We start from the raw sequence: 17,755 nt of genomic DNA, 5'->3' as shown, positions 1-17,755 counted from the left end.
CCTACCTTGCACATCATTCAGAATAGCAACATATGCTGATCTGGAGTGTACTGGATTTTTCATCAGGTGCTCAATGTAGAGCACAACAGGCAGGGGGACACAAGGGCTTCCCAAATGAGCACTAAGAGGCATTCTCTAGTGTCCACCTGTATCCCCCCCCCCCTCCACCCAAGGGTCATATATGACCCCTACAATATCTTTATGTTCATTCCACATATTTCAATTACTACTAAAAAACACTGTATGCTAACTTATTGTCTTTACTAGTCCGTAAAGATGTTGCTACAGCTTTAATCAAAGTCACAACAGAGATATTTGCTATTTTTAGCTAGCAGTGTACAATGGGGATCCAGCAAATTTGTATATTCACATTCTCACTTTTCTTTCTTATAAACTAAAATAAGAAATGGAGCAAGGTTAAATTAAATATTAAATATACAGTACATGGGGAGAAGTGAAAGGAAACATTCCTCTATGAAAATAAGCAAATACTGTATAAGGTGTATCAGAAGCACCAGACCTGTACACAGTTTACAAAACCAGCAGAACTGTGTATATGGCTATGACATTTTAATTTACACAGACCCTAAACTGTAGAATTCAAGATTTATTTTTACATGCCACTAGAGAATATGCTTGCATTTTTTTGCCTTTGTCTTGTGATGTTCACAAGGTACAAAGCATTCCTTTAGGACTTAAGTGGCCTGGCTGATGCAGGTCACCCATCACAATTCTGCACTGCCAGTGTATCACATATATTTCTCATGCTGGCAGCTGGTATTATGACAGCAATTAAAGAGAACAAACAGAAATAGTACAAGGTCTACTGCCAAGCAGAAACAATGTCCTGGTTAATACAATACAGAAATACTAATTATGTTGTAGAATATAGTGGTTTTGTAAAGGTTGGCTTATTTGTCTTCTAATGAAAATTATCCTAGGTGATATATTTCGTAGTGAAGCGCAGGTCAATAAAACAAACGAAGACAATGCAAAGACAACCCGGTTAACTTGAGGAGGTGAAGCAAGAGGGGATTTTATATTAAAGGGGACTTGTCAACAAAATAAATAATTCCAAATCCTATTTGATGGTATTAGTGCACTATATAAATTATCTACATCTTGGTTTTTTTTTTTTTTTAGACTTAACAATTAAACTGAGCAGACAGGTGCCATTTAGTGGACACTGTTATTAAGACAAATTTTGCATCACCCCAAAATCTTGTGTATGTGCCAGTATGGGGCACCTGAAGCCCACACCCATGCACTGGTTCCACAATGAGGAGAGAGGGGAACGTGGGAAGGGTAGTGACATCTAGAATTGCAGAATGGAAAGAGAAATGCCTAAGGCAGAGGGGAGGGGCAAGCAATATGTGATTGACAGCTGAGAATTGTAAGAGTTTATAACAGTTATGAGTGTTTAAATTAAAAAAAAAAAGAATTTGGGTTTCATATTTAATTTGTAAAAGATTTTTATTATACAGCATTTTATGTCTGGGTGACAGGTCCCCTTTATTGATATTGGCATACAAATAAAGTTATACATACATACATACTCACAGTATTAGGCACCCTTTTGTGTCTGTGCACATTGGAACAATCCTGATAATATATGTGTGAATATCTATTGTGGTGAATATATAAAGAAAATACAATATAATAAATATAATGTAAATACAAATAATTTAAGTTTACAATTCAAATATGTAGACAACTACTGATAAGGTTATGTAAAAAAGGAAACTTTATACTTACTATTTCATTTAAAAAAAAAAGGGGAAAATCCATAGATTTTTAATTATGTGTTTAGTGTACATAAGGACACACAAATTGAATGCCCTTTTAAATGATTTACCGTGGTAGTAGGTAAACTTTAACGTGCACAGAGGGTTTAAATGTAGCCAACAGTGTAGGTACAGGGAGTTCTCGAGTTACATATACCCGACTTAAATACAACTCACAATTACAGACCGGGGCAATTACAGTAACATACTGTAGTTTGCTTTACCCTTATTAGCATTTAGCTTTAATAAATCACCTACCCCAATCACCTAAATAAATACTATATTAAGACAGACATCTGTCTAAGTTGTATTTAATAAGTAAATGTATATGTTTCAACTTAGATACAAATTCACAGTCCCTATCTTGTACGTAACCCGGGGACTGCCTGTATTCCTGTCTGATCAGATAATCATGGTAGGGTTCCTGTTGTATAATGACTTCCTGATGATGTTATAGACAATTTCTATTTCAGCCCTGAGCAACCGTCTACCATCCAATTAGAACACAGTCTAGTCAGCCAAGTGATGGGCCAAATTAGGCTGTTGTAGTAATTGTTGTCCCTTAGAACATAAGTACTACTAGCCACAGCAAGTTAATATAACGATTCAAATGCTCTGTGTATCACTACTGTGCCTCAAAGCACAAGTAACGGCATTTTAGAGAGACCTCTGTCTTTTAAAATCTGGTACATTACTATCTGGTTCATCTTTCAAATGCTTGCACAATTTACTGTACCAAGACTAACTCATTTATTGGAAGGATTTTACTATAGGTATGGTGGAGCAGATAGAATGTCCCAAGTCTTGTGTTAACTTGCTTGCAGAAGCATTGATCCAGAAAAAGTACACATTCTTTCCAAACGCTGCCTTTGTCAAATTTTCCGAGGGTGAATTAATTTTTGGTTCAATTAAACTGGAAGTCTCAATCACAAACGTGGATCAGCGACTGGGGAAACATGCCTCTGAGGAAGCCGGCAGGATCGGCAAAATGCGCCAGTCGGAAGTGACCTCATCAAAAGCTGCCGGGAAGGCCACGAGGAGAGAGAGAGGGGGAGAGAAATACTTTGCCGGCAATAACATCATTCCCTACACTCCAGGGCCAACCTGCATAAGGGCTTGAGACTATTATATGAGACTGAACTTCATTGTAAATGCGAGTGCAAAACTTTGTAAAACATTTTTTATAATAAATAGATTTAAACTATGGGATATCTATGTTCCCTTTTTTGGAGCTAAAGGTACAGTGTGAGGAGGATCTACACCTGGGAATTATTACATGCGATACTACTAATATTGGTCTTGTAAGTAAGCATTTCTGCTGAGTCGGTGAAGGCGTTTGAAGTATATATAGTGAATAAAGTACCCCCTTTTGAAGTATATATATAGTGAATAAAGTACCCCCTTTTGTAAAATATAAGGATATTATAAGTTACCGAGGAGTTTCATGACCATATAAAAACACCAGGCCGAAGGCCGAGTGTTTTTATACAGGTCATGGAACTCCAAGGTAACTTCTAATATCCTCATATTTTACAACTGGGGGTACTTTATTTATTATAATACACAAGTTTCAGTGAGTCATGTGACAGAAATGACATCAGAACTCACCGTTTATAACTGATGACATCAGAACTCACCGTTTATAAGGATATAATTTACAAGATATTCATAGCTTTTGTGTATTATAAGTGGTGATACATTTAATGGGAGAGGAAAAGTTCATCCAAGGAACTGCACCAGTATAAGCTATATCTACACAAGGGGTGTCATATAACCTAATTGGGATTTACTACACCATATAGTGTTTCTGATTTCTCCGTTGCCCAGGCGCTGATCCACGTTTGTACTGCAGAAGCAATCGTACAATAACAGAGGCATAAAAAGACAGGACTTGCCAGTATAAAGAACACACAAGGAAACCATACTGGTAGCATTCTGCAGTACAGTAAGTCTATAATAGAAGTCAGTGTATGGATATACACTTTTGAGAAAGGCTAGATTGCTAGCTAAAACATTAGTCTCCCGGTAATAAATCTACTTTTCTATTTTTACCCTTTAAGACCCGTGAGTGCAGACATGCATTTTATATAATCCTACAAGAAGCCTTTATAATGAACTAGAATACACGGTGTCTGGTTTTTGGCAAAACTCCAAGGTACCTTCTGTCATCTAGTGAGAACAGCACATCCAGATCCTTGACTTGCTGAGACAGAGGGATTAGGGCTACTGGCACTAACAGTATGTGAAGGCTGAACAAATTCATTAAATATTGTCATGTGTCTGCTCTTAGTTTAAAATCCAAAAGGGTCACAAAGAAGCAGCTCAAATGATTTAAAAGATTATGTAGGCTTCTGACAAACAATGGCATGTGCATTGATAGCAACTGAAAATTTACCAGAGGGGGATTTTTACCTTAAAGGACATGTAAAGCCTACATTTCCCTACAATGTAAATAAGTTGGGCATATCTTCCCCGCCCAAGCCACATAAATTTGTATAGCATATACCATTGCCATTTGCCAGCGCCATCACATTTTCCTAAAATAAATATGCTTTTCTTGGCGTAGTCGGCAGCAGATTGACCCAAGTATAGGACTAAAACAATCACCTTTACATTGATATCTGATCAGTTCTCAGTCACAGATTCATTGGAGAGGTTGCAGAATCCTACTGGGCAAGGCCACCGTGGGTTGCAGAATCAGGCAATAATGTTTATTTGGTGAATTCACCAAACTAAAGCATCTGCTCAATAGGACCTAGTTTTTTATCAGTAGAAAATGGCACTGAGCTGCTAAAACCACAACAGAGAAGCCATGTGCAGGCATTTCCAAGATGAGAGAGGAAGGTAGAACATTTAGGATTATGCCACAGAGGTTTTTTGAGGTCTGTAGTCCAGTCAGGGAGAATAGATACCTCTTATTGCTCGTTAGAAATGTCATAAATATTATGTTTCATATGTAATGGAATAAAAAGAGGGTGATAATGGGGTAGGGATTTTATATAGCAGTTGTACCAGAGAGGACACTGTGCCATCAGCTTAATGTAATAATGCACATGGCTTATTAGAATACCAATATTTTGTGTGTATATATATATATATATATATATATATATATATATATATATATATATATATATATATATATATATATATATATATATATATATATATATATATATATATATATATATATATATATATATATATCTCTCTCATCTTCCTTGAAAAATATCCCAATAGGGATCGAAACGTTGGAAAAAGATACCATGTAACAATAAAGATTCCACTAAAGGGAGTGCTGGTTTGGAAAATATATATATATATATATATATATATATATATATATATATATATATATATATATATATATATATATATATATATATATATTCAAAACTCCCAAAACAGCTGTAATTATACTCACAGAATGATCTATGAATTTTTCCATGATACACACGACATGATTATTTGCTCAAATTATTGCAATGATGTTTGGTAATAACTTTGTGTGGTATAAATTTGGGCTTTGTTACTTTTCTTAGGGAAAAATATGGCAACTTATGCAATGTACATAATACTGGGAAGCTACACAGCACTAAAATGTTTTTTGTTTGTTTACCTGAATTGCAAAGAACTCAATTATTTATTAAGAGCAGCGGAAAGTGGTTGTCTTCATGTCTGGAATGCATTGGATGCCTTTTATGGGGATCAGTGGATCTCTACAAAGGGAAGAAAAATAGAAAAAGCATGAAGACATATTTTATTGTCAGAGCTGTGGAGTCAGAAGCAATTTTGGGTATCTGGAGTCAGAGTCACCAAAAACGTACCACTCCAACTCCTAAATCCAAGCGCCAAAAATAATTAAATCAGTTATGAAGGAGGATATGGCAGAAGCAATTCTGTTTCTAAGAACAATACTTTATTTAACTTTGAATTGTATTTTAACAGTTATTATACAACTATATGCCGGGTTCGCTTAATATATAAAAGTTATTTTAGGTTTGCCAATTGTTTTTGGTTTATGTAGTTTAACTTTGATTTTGTTACCGAAGGATGTGGTTTATATTTTTGAGCTTTGCAAGTGTTGAAATGCCTTTCATGTTGTGTACATAACTTCTTTCAATCAAGATGGAAAATACATTAGGAACAGTAACAATGAAAAATTAAAGTGTTTTAAAGTAATTAACATATAATACACAAGAGCCATGAATATCTTGTAAATTATATCCTTATAAACGGTGAGTTCTGATGTCATCAGTTATAAATGGTGAGTTCTGATGTAATTTCTGTCACATGACTCCCTAAAACTTGTGTATTATAATAAATAAAGTACCCCCAGTTGCAAAATATGAGGATATTAGAAGTTACCTCGGAGTTCCATGACCTGTATAAAAACACTCGGCCTTCGGCCTCGTACTTTTATATGGTCATGAAACTTCTCGGTAACTTATAATATCCTTATATTTTACAATAGGGGGTACTTTATTCACTATATAATACACAGCATGCACTGGTAAAAGCTGTGTATTTGCTATAGTTTATATAAATGAGATGCTGTGTAGCAATGGGGGCAGCCATTCAAGCTGCTGGAAAAAAGGTGAAACGTCACAGGTTACATAGCAGATAACAGATAAGCCCTGCCCAGCTTGAATGGCTGTCCCATGGTTACACATGTTTATATATAAATTACAGTAGTTTTTTTGAAACAAACACATAGCTTTTAGGGCAGAGACACACAGTCAGATTCGGGGAGATGTCGTCCGGCGACAAATCTACTCTTCTTCGGGGCGACTAATCTCCCCAAACTGCCTTCCTCACGAGGAAACTTTGGGCAACTTTGGAAACTAATTGCTCCGAGTGCCATCCCACCAACGATATACATTATAGCTGGAGGAAGGCAGTTCGGGTGATTAGTCGCCTTAAAGAAGAGTAGATTTGTCAGAAGGCAGCTATTCTCCCAGAATCTGACCGTGTGTCTCTGCCCTTACCAGTGCAGAGCACTGTATATTATACATTATTGCCAACAAAATTTCCTAGCGGATGAATTAGAGCTCATTCAAATAATGGATTCCAGTACAAACAAAATAACTGACTTTTGCACAAGTCCTGCACGTAGAGAGACCTGATGTCTGGTGATTTTAATAGAATGAGCTCTAATGCATCTTCTAGGCAAAAGGAGCCCTCCCATAATATATATTGGATCTAACTGTCAATGCTTATCTGACACCTAACTCCTGCAAGAAGACAGAATGAAGAGAAACAGACGCTGAGAGAGGGATAGTGAAGATAAATGTGATTATTTTACAAAACATTCAGAATATTTAATTTATTATATTTAGAAAGTTATTTCAGTGTGATGAAGCTTATATAAAATTTTCATTTTCACGATAGTTCCCCTTTAATTTATATTTATTTCTCTGAATACGCCTAAAACTGGAAAATGGGCGCTGTTTTAAGAGTACTGCTTAAGTGGAGACCTAATGGCTTATATACATCCGCAAGTGCAGTATTTCCAACCGTACAGCATTTTCCCCCTGAATTCTGTCACTGCATATGCAAAAGGGCACTGAATCTTACACAAAATGAATACAATTATGCTTGCTGTTTGCTGAAAATGTCCATCTAGTGAAGTTAAGCAAGTAATGCCAACACATTTCAATTTTAAATCTGACTTATGGCCCCACAGCATTTCCAACCATACAGCATTTTCCCCCTGAATTCTGTCACTGCATATGCAAAAGGTCACTGAATCTTGCACAAAATTAACACAATTATGCTTGCCATTTGCTGCAAATGTCCATCTAGTGATTTTAAGCAAGTACTACCAACACATTTCAATTTTAAATATGATTTATGGCCCCATTATTTTTTAGCATACTTTTTAAATATTGAATTGCATACAATTATCTCAATTTAGTCGGATTGAAGAAAGGAACACACAGCGATATTTGCAAGCACCTATTTTTATTTTGTACTTTGCATTTTTATACTTAGATTGTGATTCTCTTGCTCCCTCTCTGTGGCTGCAACTCCCACACCTTTCCATTCAGTGTTGCATTTTTTAAGCTTGTCCCTCAATCTGCTGGAATTATTCACAGTTTTCTCTAACCTGTCAATGTCTGCATGTATTTCATCTGCCTATCCTTCCCCTGCTTGGGCTCCATTTCTCCTGCCAGCCTCTGCTTCCAGCCCTTTGCCAGTTGTTCAATAAAACAAATGTAATTTATTTTAAGATGATAACAAAAGGTGCAGAGTAAGCAGGCTTCTTTGGAATTAAATTTGGGTTGCAGTGCTTTCTAGCGCTTATATTTAGAGGAAATGCTACAGCAAAACCTAATGGTTACTCCTTAAACTAAAGGCAAGAGAGCTAGCAGAGAGCTCAGATTCCCAGTTGAGGTTGCAGGATTATCTTCTAGAGTTGCATCAAGCACAAGTTTTTTAATTATCCATTATTTTTTAAATTCCCAGTTATTGCCAGCATAAATTATTTTTTGTTTTGCTTGCCTCATGACAACAGAAATCATGACAACAGGAATCTGTATTTCTATGCATTCAGTTAACCCTACACGTGAAACAAGTAGTGGTATGTATGGAACATTTAAACTAGGAATGCACCGAATCCAGGATTGGTTTGGGATTCGGACCTTTTCAGCAGGATTCGTCTGAATACTTGTGCCTGGCTGAACCAAATCATAATTTGCATATTTAAATTAGGGGTGGGTAGGGAAATCACGTGACATTTCATAACAAAATGAAAATTTTGTCCACTTTTTCCTTTCCTGTCCCTAATTTGCATATGCAAATTAGGAATCGGATTTGGTATTCGCCTGAATCTTTCACCAAGGTTCTGGGATTCAGCCGAATCCCAAATACTGGATTCAGTGCATCCCTAATTTAAACAATTTATAAAATAAATATACATAGGCATCTATATCTCTATTAACAGGCTGCAGCAGCAGGCTAGGCAAATGGATTAATTCACATATTAAACATTATTATGCGTCTAATATAAAAGAATGCTGTAAACAGCTTTCTAGCAGATGAACTCACAAATCAGTTTTGTGTTGTACAAGAAAGTGTGGCGAAATGCACTGCACAGTCCTTCAATGCAAGAATATTACTACTCCAGCAGATGCACAATCAAAACAACAATGGAAATCTATTCAGCTTAAATTCCCTCCAGACTCTTTCCCTTATATGTAGAGCTGGTGCTAGATAAATAAAGGAAAATCAATAAATACTATTTTTCTGTGTCACCTTCACCACATAGAACAGAGCAATTTATCTAGGCTAATCCTATAAATCTCCCAACCCGGTCGCTCAACTAATGGAAAGTAATTCACAAAAACCAATGTACTTTTCTCTGGGGGTGGTAACCTATAACAATTGGCACTTTGTTTGATAACGCGCCTCCAATAAGATTTTTTCAAGCAAAATAAGATTCTGGTTTATTCTACTTAGGCACACTTTGTAAACTTGTCTTGTAACATTCCTCCCAAACAATCATTACATTTTCTTCCACACAATGAATAGCAAAATATGTTCATCACATTATTATAGCCAAATCCAGCTACGCTACTGGAGGCACAGACGTTGTGCTTCTTTGAGGAATTCCACAATTTAATATACAGGAATACACAATACTTCTGTAAGATCACTCTCCCAATTAAGAATGTAGTAAAGGCATGGCACAAGGCAGTTGAAAGACTGGGTGATCACCCTGATTGAATTTCACCCTTTAAACTACTAAGGTGTAACCCACAACTGCCACACCTTTCTACAGTGCCTTATCCCCAACTTGGGGCAAATTGTAGTATTAAATACATGGAAAATAACAGCATAGATAATGGTGTGTGGCTCTATTCTTGAAGCAAAAATCAAAAAGAAAAATGAAAGCAAAAAAGAAAATGATAATGGTATAGTATATAAGGTGGTCTCTTCCCAAGGTAACCCCCAGTCCAAAGGTTTGCCAATATTTTGCAATGTTGAAAATTCAAAAATAGGAAGAGGCCATCCATTAGTGACTCAGTAGCCAAAGTAATTATAAAATTAAAAAGACTTTATTAGGACATGCATAAGCCTGACACGTTTTGTGCCTGAAGTGGGCACTTACTCATAGGCTGAAGGTCTACAAATACTTGGTATTGTGTACATAGAAAATGCAGAATTATTACCATGGCTCACCTCCACCTGGCTCAGGCCTGCCATTTCTTTTAAAAACTGGGACATGGGTTTATAAGGCATATGCTTCCATGAGGTTGTAGCACCCACACACCCGTCCCTGAATCCAATGCACATGTCAGGAAAAACTGTTCCCAAGAAATGCTAGCATGCAAGAAGGTGCTATGGAAAATAAGACCGGAGGTAAATAATAAGAACCACTATATGGGGTTTACCTTGCTGTGGTATGGTGGCTTACCAACTTTATGATCAACATTTTGTAACTTAAAACCCTTGTTTTTTGAAAATGTATGCACTTGCATAGATACAAAATTTCTTATGAAGCACGGGATCAGGGATTGTGCATTGATAGATTCTCCATTCTTTTGTATTATTATCAAGAACAGATCATTTGTGGAGGGAAGTTTCCCACTATTTGTCACAGTTGATGGATCTACCTGTTGACTTTCATCCTAAAACTCTCCTATTTGCCTGAATCTGTTCCATGTAGAACTGAATAAACTCTTCTTACCTTTCAACTATTCAAATACCTTTCAAGAAATTGCAATAAACTGAAAGAGACCCCCCCCCCAGCAGTGGTGTTTTGTTTATGTAAAAAGATATTCTTATATTACAATTAATAGCATAGACAAGAATGTGCATTTGCAATTCATGCATACGTAGATATTAACAGCCATAAGAAATACATTAGTTTTGATGTCACTATAATGAGCAGCCATGCTGTTGCACGTGGATTCAGAAAAAGGTTAAAATAATACAGCTCTATTGGAATAAGCAATTCCAATTTTAACTTTTGCTTCATATATTGATGCAATTCTCCTTATGGTTTTACAAATCCTTAAGGGAACTGATAGTTTAGCACTCCATTTCTGGTTTGCATTTCTTGCATTAGGATGAAAGAGAAATATCCAAAAAACTGAACTTCTATTGATTGTATTAAGTGTGAGTTTGTGCTGTTTACACTGGCATTGGTGCAATGTCTGGTGTAGTCTCTTTACACTGCTTTATAAATACACACTGGTGTAGTTAAACTGATGATGGTTACTATATATTGCTAGCAACAAGTTAGGAGATCTGCCTTATGACATTGTGCTTCGATAACAAATCTGCCATGTTAAAAACGCATTTGTGCTATTTAGAAACCTGTTATGCATCTGACGTTTGGCTTCATTGCTGTTAATTAGATTTCAGAGCTCTATTGTGGAAAAGGTCCTACAGGCAAAATACCAGAGAAATTAATCTGTGTACAGACAAACAAATGCAAGAAAATAATATTTTAGAGGCTGATGGGGCAATGCCATGATTTTTTCCCTGTAGGGGTACACAGGAAAAAAGTACTAAAACCATTTTAAGAAAACACATTAGGCAACTTTACTGACTTTGTGTGGGAAAAAGTTGCTATCTAGATTTAACATATACTAAATATCCCCTTTTTGTAAGACCCCCATTCGTTTGCAAGTCCTGGCTGAAACCAAGAATTTTTGGCTGACAAAAATATAAAATGAATCATTTATTAAAGTCACAAACAAATAAAGCTATGGTATAAAGGTATACAAACTTTAAATACCCGGTATATTTGTTTCACTTAAAAATACAGGTACATTGGTCATGTACCTGCATTCATAAACTGCAAGGAGGAAAAATGCCAACATTATCAGATAAAAATAAATCAGTATGCAATGCAAATAGTGAAAGTTTTGAAAATTACCAACAATAACTTAATCAAGGTTTGTAAGCTTTTTACTCACCAATAGCATCCTGTGTGAGCACACTGCTGAGAATAAGCACATTTTTCCCCTAACCCTCTATACAAACACATTGATCCTACACAGCCAGCTACACCAGCAGAGCCTAGGCGCACACAGACTCCCATTGTTTAAATGTGGAAATCCTTTCAGCAAGAACTATACCTACTTTTTTGTTCCAAACACAGATTTTAAAGCAGGATTATTAATTTATTGTGAATTTATAAACATTCTCAATGCTTAAAGGGATACTGTCATGGGAAAACATGTTTTTTTCAAAACGCATCAGTTAATGGTGCTGCTGTCCATTTCTCAAAAGAGCAAACGGATTTTGTTATATTTAGTTTTGAAATCCGATATGGGGCTCGACATATTGTCAGTTTCCCAGCTGCCCCCAGTCATATGACTTGTGCTCTGATAAACTTCAGTTACTCTTTACTGCTGCACTGCAAATTGGAGTGATATCACCCCCCCCCCAGCAGCCCATCAGCAGAACAATGGGAAGGTAACCAGATAGCAGCTCCATGACACAACATAACAGTTGCCTGGTAGATCTAAGAACAGCACTCAATAGCAAAATCTAGGTCCCATTGCGACACATTCAGTTATATTGAGTAAAAGAAACAAAGATAGAACTGCGTTCTGGCAGGCTTCTAGGTGCTGGCTCTTTCTGAAAGTACATGACCAGGTAAAATGACCTGAGATGGCTGCCTACACACTAATATTACAACTAAAAAAATACACTTGCTGTTTCAGGAATTAGTGGTTAAGAAACTCTAGCACTGGCTTAAGGCTACCATTGAAAATTGGGGATTGACATGAAGGTGTAGATGGCAAAAAATTGGGGATTGACATGAAGGTGTAGATGGCATTAATTGGTAAGGAGTCCAAGCTAATATTCCCAATTTTGATCTCAATCTCAATCAAAGGGGAATACTACCAACTAACACTGGATAGTATGAAAGGCTGAAGAAACACGCTGAAGAATCTGGTGAAGAAGTGCACAAAATTGCACATAGGACTAATGCTTATAAAGCAGTTTGCATTACAGGACGTTACATGAGTTTTTAGTTTTGTTCAGGAAGTCATCAGTAAAGCCCCCCTGTCATAGAGTTGACCTATACTGTACCATGCTCTAATTAATATACACTGGGTAGTTATTAGGAATCTTGAAAGAAATCCCAACTAATATTCACGACCCACCACAAATATGCAAAGTGCGCAGTACAACAAATGGTGAAAAATGTAAGTCATCAACCAAAATATTAATGGAATTGTTATATGATGCTTAGCTTGCTGGTGCTATATAAATAAATTATGTGACAATGATGACTTGGACACAGAGCTGCTGTACTACTTTCTAAAACAAGCAGCCCTGTGCCAGCAGATCTCAATACAAAAAAAAAAATCTATACAGCAGAACCTTCCTGAGAACAAATCCTCTCACAAGTACCACTTGTGACAGATCGCTAATTTCTCCACCAGCAGTCCCTTCAAATGCTATTTATCCTATACTCCAGCCCTAGGGTCAACATCTATAGTTCCCTATTAAAAACATAATCATCAAGTATATTCTTTACCAGTCAGGTGGCAACCTTAACTCCAGTACTTACTTTATAAAATATAATATATGTATAAATATACAAATATAAATGTGTTATCAATTAAGAGATTAAAACAAGTGAATTGGTTGGTTATAACCAGAGCTGGCCTTAGTGAAAATAGTGTAGCAGGTACCTCTAACAATAATTTGACAAGCTGTATATAAAGTCTATACAGCACATAATTCTCCTTATCTGCCACCTGCTTTAAAAACTCAGACCAAAGGAGCAGTGCTCTGCTCCTAGACATAAACTGGGAATTCAGAAATAGAACAAATTTGTGCACAAATAAGAATTTGCATGTCGCAATGTATATAATATTCTTCATTACATTTTTTATTGTATTGCGAATCTTAATAGCGCATTACGAACTTTTAAGACCTGCTTTTGGAGCAAACGTAAAAGCAAACTTTATCATTAACCCCAGGAGGTCATTGCGACCTGACCTCCCAACTTCATAAGTGACATAAACCAGCATGCATAATGCAACAATCAAAATTGTGTGAAGCAAAGAAAATCATAACTGCGGCCTAGACAGAATTTTAATTGATTGTATTTACAAAGTTTCTTATTTCACTATGCTGAAGCTTATATTAAATTTTCAAGATAATGTACAGTGAAGCCCAACTGCCCTACATGGTTAAAATCGTGTTATAGAGATTATCTTTAAGCTTGTTTGTATACGTAACCAAATCATATTTCTAATAGCTTGTATTTCTGGCTTTGATTTACCATTATTTTTCCTGGAAGCAAACAGTGGGGTTAAGGTGGGCAACTAGTGTCTAACAATGCTCCGCTTAAGCTCTTGAAAGCCAAGAAAGATACAAACTTTTATGCTCATGACCCTTTTTTAACACCAAGCTGACTTACTACTTCTCCCAATGAAACAATCTTTGATGTACATTCATTATTTATGACCACTGTAATCAATTCTACTAGAAAGTGTCCAATTGATTTTGTACATAGGATCTAATTACTTAAGCAGACTCTGACAAAGTTCAGATGCTGGTGTATACTTTGGCTGTGGACATTTATCTTCTTCCAACTCTAAAAGGCTTCAAAGCATAGCCCCACACTGAAACCAGAAGTGCACAGCAAATCCAAAGTTATAGCAAATGAAAAGGAAACATAGCACACATATAAAGAAAGGAAAAAGAGAATTCTAAGCACACAAAACCAAGCAGTTACCTACTAACACCTCATCTGTTCAAAACATTTCAATACAGGTATGGAATCAGTTGTCCAGAAACCCTTTATCCAGAAAGCTCCGAATTACAGAAAGGCTTTCTCCCATAGACTCAATTTTATCCAAATAATTTACATTTTTAAAAATGATTTCCTTTTTCTATAATAACAAAACAGTAGCTTGTACTTGATCCCAACTAAGATATAATTAATCCTTATTGGAAGCAAAACCAGCCTATTGGGGTTATGTAATGTTTTTTTAGCAGATTTAACGTATAGGGATCCAAATTACAGAAAGATCCATTATCAGGAAAATGCCAGGTCCTGAGCATTCTGGATAATAAGTCCCATACCTATACAAGTAACATCATTGGATTTGTTTGAACTAGGAACTCAAAAGCTCTAAAGAATGTCAAAAATAATAGTAATAAATGCTGAGTTTGCCACTTAGGTTACTGTGCAATCTCAGGAATGTACAAAGTATACAGGACAGAGGTCAGTCACATACACACTGTCCTGCAGTTACAGGGACAATCCCAGTTTAATTATCTTGTGCTCACATCATTACGGAAATTTGCCACAGAGGACTGTAACTTAGATATTGCTCTCCTGTGTAAGTCTACTAAAAGAAACTAAAGCTTGGAGAACTTCTATACATTGATATTCCTTTATATTAACAAATTCATCAAAAACACCAACATTTTAGGACACAATAGGGTGACCTGTTTATCAGCATAAAGTATACATGTGCTGTTCTCCTTTAAATAAACATTTTTCCTTGTCCAAGCTGCTCGTTCAAAATTCATTTCTAAACATCAGATATGATATCATTATATTATAATATATTATATATAACATGAAAATACACATACATGCACACAGACTTGGCAGACAGCATGTGGTCTATGTACTGTAAGCTTCCTAGTCTATGCTAAGTTGATAAACTTCTCAGTCCCTGCTAATTTCATAACATAGACTTGTTCACAGGCAGATTTTAAGTGTCTTTTGATTTTAACAGGTTAAAAGATGAATACCCGTTTTACTAGAAAATGATTACCATTATCCTGCTGTGAACTAGAACTAGGGATGTACAGAATCCAGGATTTGATTATTCAGCCAGGATTCAGCCTTTTTCCAGCAGGATTTGGATTTGGCCGAATCCTCGTACGTGGTTGTACTGAATCCTTAAAGGAGAAACAAACCCTTTACCGAAAAAACCCTACCCCCCACAAAAACACAAATCCCCCCCCCGGGGGAAATGCCCCTAACTTTTTACTTACCCCTCGGTGCAGAGTCACAGCATGGGAGTTCATATTCCATGCAGCCATATTCTGAGTCTTCGAGTTTTCTTCCGGTGCTTCGGGCATTTCCATCCAATTCATCGCATGCGCAGTTGTCACATACTGGTAAATTTCTCCAACTACGCATGCCCCTCTTTGCTTCAGTCGAAGACCCGGAAGATGGCTGTGGCGAACTCTGATGCTGAGACTCTGCACCAAGGGGTAAGTAAAAAGTTAGGGGCATTTCCCCGGGGGGCAGCTAGGCTGGGGGGGGGAGGTGGATCTACGTGGGGTGGGGGGGGGAGTTAGGGGATTTTTTGGTAAAGGGTTTTTTTATCCTTTAAAGGAACAGTAACACCAAAAAATTAAAATGTTTTAAAGGCATGACAACATAAAGTACTGTTGCCCAGCACTGGTAAAACTGGGGTGTTTGATTCAGAAACACTACTATCATTTATATAAACAAGTTGCTGTGTAACCATGGGGGCAGCCATTCAATCACAGGATACACAATAGATAACAGATACATTCTGAAGGATCCCATTGTATATTACATGATCAATGTCACTCTCTAAATCATATTAAAAATTAATTTAAAAGAGAATAACCCCTTTAAGACGCAATTTTATGTGTGCAATACAAGGATGTGTCTCTGTGCAAAACAGTGACGTATTTTTACTCTAACCTTACTGCCCATAAGAAGAAGAAAAAAAAACTAACACACACACACACACTATAATGTTTTGCATAAGACCACACAAAGCTATATCTGTAAACAATCCATTTCTAAAGTATGAACGAATGCATTCTAATATTGATTCTTTAATCATTAGGATACACCCTTAGGGGAAAAACACTTATCTTGAAGAGAAATCAATCAAAAGGAAGGACAACCTTCCAATAAGTTACAGCACTCTTATTTAAATGATCTTTTCGAGAAAAACAAAGGCTATGCTGTAAAACCGTACTGCTTGATTATTAATAGAAAAAAAATGCAATATTAAACTGATTTATGTAATCTAAATTGTTAAAATATCCCCTATGCCCAGCCCTTTGCTAGTCAGTCAGTCATCAGGAATGACAGTTGTACTTCATATAGGTGTCCCTTTAAAGGAAAACTATACCAACCCAAACAATGTAGGGTTCTATATAAAGATATTGCAGAAAGCAGCTCATATGTAAAACCCTGCTTCATGTAAACAAACAAACTTCATAATAATATACTTTTCTAGTAGTAAGTGCCATTAGGTAATCTTAAATAGAAAATTGCCATTTTTAGAAATAAGGGCCGCCCCATGGGATCGTACGATTCACTGTGCACACAAACATACCAAACAAACTATACTTCTTAGGTCACATGAGCCAATTAACAGAGTTCTGTCTTTTGCGTCCACACTTCTTCCTGTTACAGTTAGAGTTGTAGTATTTCTGGTCAGGTGATCTCTGAGGCAGCACAGAGAAATGGTGGTTCAAGGCAAGAGATGTAAAAGGGCAATATTTATTTAAATATATATTCCAGTTTGGTAAGATTATTTAATATGACACTTAATATGATATAAACTATCAGTTGCTTAAGTATTCATTTTGGTGATATAGTTTTCCTTTAAGGGGTAGTTCACTTTTAAGTACTGTAGTTACTAGCTACCTTTGTAGTTATTAGTAATAGCACTATTCATAGCAAAGTTTCAATTCGTCTTAATTTTTTAATTATTTGCCTTCTTCTGCCTCTTTCCAGCTTTTAATTGGGGGTCAGTGATCGTGCCAAAATACTATTGTTTTAGGCCCTCAAATGTTACTGACATTGTTACATTTTATTCCTTTTATTTCTTTTCACCCCTATTCCTCTTTCTGTATCTCATTCAAACCACTGTCTGGTAGCTAGGGTAAACTGGACCCTAGCAACCAGATAGCTGAGAATGTAACATGCAGTACTCACTAAGGGTTTTCCAAGCGTTTCATAGAAATGAAATTACATGAAG

General features: G+C 36.3%; 1 protein-coding gene across 14 annotated transcripts in view; it reads right to left on the bottom strand.

Annotated features, from left to right (window-relative positions):
• Positions 1–17,755, bottom strand: part of LOC108703050 (protein FAM126B) — a 53,196-nt gene that overhangs the window by 26,785 nt on the left and 8,656 nt on the right. For 7 of the 14 annotated variants that reach the window (XM_018238976.2, XM_018238977.2, XM_018238979.2 and 4 more), the window contains 2 exons: positions 5,404–5,503; positions 1,561–1,624 (listed from right to left, as the gene is read on the bottom strand). The exons of 4 other annotated variants lie outside the window; for them this stretch is intronic. The gene's annotated coding sequence lies outside the window, so the exon portion shown is untranslated. The remainder of the gene's footprint in view (positions 1–1,560; positions 1,625–5,403; positions 5,504–17,755) is intronic. 3 more of the 14 variants (XM_041578570.1, XM_018238974.2, XM_041578571.1) reach the window with 1 other exon arrangement.

This window comes from Xenopus laevis, chromosome 9_10S (assembly GCF_017654675.1).
Source record: "Xenopus laevis strain J_2021 chromosome 9_10S, Xenopus_laevis_v10.1, whole genome shotgun sequence".
In the NCBI taxonomy this organism is placed as follows: Eukaryota; Metazoa; Chordata; class Amphibia; order Anura; family Pipidae; genus Xenopus; species Xenopus laevis.
This window is presented reverse-complemented; position numbering and strand designations above follow the sequence as displayed.